The sequence below is a fragment of the Babylonia areolata genome, chromosome 1, assembly GCF_041734735.1.
Source record: "Babylonia areolata isolate BAREFJ2019XMU chromosome 1, ASM4173473v1, whole genome shotgun sequence".
NCBI lineage: Eukaryota > Metazoa > Mollusca > Gastropoda > Neogastropoda > Buccinidae > Babylonia > Babylonia areolata.
This window is the reverse complement of record NC_134876.1, coordinates 42487812-42490311: the sequence shown is the minus strand read 5'-3', so window position 1 is coordinate 42490311 and position 2500 is coordinate 42487812. Positions and strand designations below refer to the sequence as shown.

General features: G+C 46.0%; 1 protein-coding gene across 1 annotated transcript in view; it reads left to right on the top strand.

The window, feature by feature from the left end:
* Positions 1 to 2500, top strand: part of LOC143281998 (chitinase-3-like protein 1) — a 19433-nt gene that overhangs the window by 16530 nt on the left and 403 nt on the right. The window lies entirely within an intron of this gene.

The window sequence follows — 2500 nt, the reverse complement described above, 5'->3', positions numbered from 1 at the left end:
TATATATATATATATATATAACTCATGATAAAAACCACGTGAGACAACACTGAAGCGAGATAGCATTCAGCTGACATGTCGAATGACACGTTCCATAAAATACTGTTGCGTCAGTCTTCAGAAGATAGTCGTTGAAAGCAAACAGGAAGAGTTAAACCTGTTTCATCTATATATATATAAAAAAAATTAAATAATAATTTAAAAATTGAAAAGAAAATAAATCATTGATTTTGTTTTTTTAAACGAGAAAAAGAGAAGGAAAGAAAAGGAAAGCGGAGACAGCCCGCGCTGTGATGACAGAGAAAATGATTATCTTCATGCACAAACAGGCGTTTCTTCACCGCACTGAGCACAACGGGAGTAAGGCCGCCATAATTTTCGTCTAACAACCGAGCAATGGCTGAACATAATTCCTTTGATCATTGTGTTCATGCATTCAGCTTTACCTTCGCTGCCTTTGACTCCCATTTCTCTTTTCAATGTCCAATTTTTTCATGTTATAAAATAATGTTTCTGTCCATTTTGATCATAGCTGTTTTGTGCCTGTTAACTTGAAGTGTCTTATTACTGACGAGTTTAGTGTTCGTTAATTAACACGCGATATTTCAATGTCGATTTCTGGCTGTCCTGTTTCTGTCTTTCTTCGTCTCTGTCTCTCTGTGTGTCTCTGTCTCTGTTTCTGTTTCTGTCCTTGCCTATGACTCTGAGTCTGACTGTCTGTTTGTCTATCTGCCCCCCACGCCCCACCCCCACCCCACACTGAACCCTCACCCCCCACCCCACCCCACCCTGCCCCCCTCTCTTTCTCTCTCTCGGTTGTTTGGTATTACAGGTGCTGTTCCATATGTTATGTTTCGTTGTGTTCAGCACGTCGAGTAAAATAGTTATTTTACAGGCGGCGCTAACTGTAAGAAATGTCTCAACAACGGCACTGAGCAGCATCACGCAGCAGTAGTAGCAGTAGTAGTAGTAGCAGTAGTTGTGTGATTAAAAAAAAAAGCATGTAGTCAGTAGAAGTCACGGTTGTAGAAATGATAGCGATTGTGGCAACAGCAGTAGTAAGTTCCTATTCTTTTTACATTACAACTGCGTGTGAAACACGTTAAAAAAAAAAAAAAAATTCAAACGCATGGCTAAAAAAACTCTTCTTCCATCCTTCTGCTTTCATTACCGACACTGAGTTCTTTACTGACCACGCTAAGTGTCCGCCAATCCATCACCACAAACAATTAACCACCTCCAACCACCCACCATCTAACCACCACTCACCAACTAACCTACTGCACATGCACCAACCAACCAACGACCACCACCAGCCACACATCAACCAACGACCACCACCAACCAACGACCACCACCAACCAACGACCACCACCAGCCACACATCAACCAACGACCACCACCAACCACACATCAACCAACGACCACCACCAACCAACGACCACCACCAACCAACGACCACCACCAACCACACATCAACCAACGACCACCACCAACCACCCACCATCTAACCACCATTCACCAACTAACCTACTGCACATGCACCAACCAACCAACGACCACCACTAACCACACACCAACCAACCAACCAATCGACCACCTGCCAAACCATCCACCAACCAACCAGTGCACCAACTAACCAACCACCTGGCAAACCATCTCCACCCACCAAGTAACCAATCCCCACCACCTAGCCAGACACCAACTACCCACTACAACTAAAACCAAACAACCACCCAACACCCACCCAACAACTATTCACCAACCAAACATTCACCCACAAACCTCCCACCACATCTAAAACCAACCAACAACACTCCCACCCACCCACCAGCCACCCAACCACATACTCACCACCCACCACCGCCAACCAACCAACCAACCAACCAACCCATCACCCAACTCATCACCCACCACCAACAACCACCCACCAACCCATCAACTACCCACCACAACCACCATCACCAACCACCCACCACCAATAATGACCAACCACCACCACCCACCACCACCAACCAACCCTTCAACAACCCACCACAACCAAACCACCCACCACCAATAATGACCAACCACCACCACCCACCACCAACAACCAACCCTTCAATAATCCACCACAACCACCACCACCACCACCCACCACCACCACACAACACCAACCGTCACGTCAGTACACTGCCTGGATGCCCACGCAACAAGCGGACTGGTTTCAGTTTCAGTTTCTCAAGGAGGCGTCACTGCGTTCGGACAAATCCATTCGGACAAATCTACCGAAAACCCAACACGCTCAGTCAAGCCTTGAGTACATGCATTACATCAATTTGTGTACCTATTAGAGTGGATTTCTTCGACAGAATTTTGCCAGAGGACAACACTCTCGTTGCCATGGGTTCTTTTTTCAGTTCGCAAAAAAAAAACGTGCTTCACATGGGACCTCGGTTTATCGCCCCAACCGAAAGACTAGACACTCAGTACGATTTTTGCAGTCCAACTTGGGAAGAAA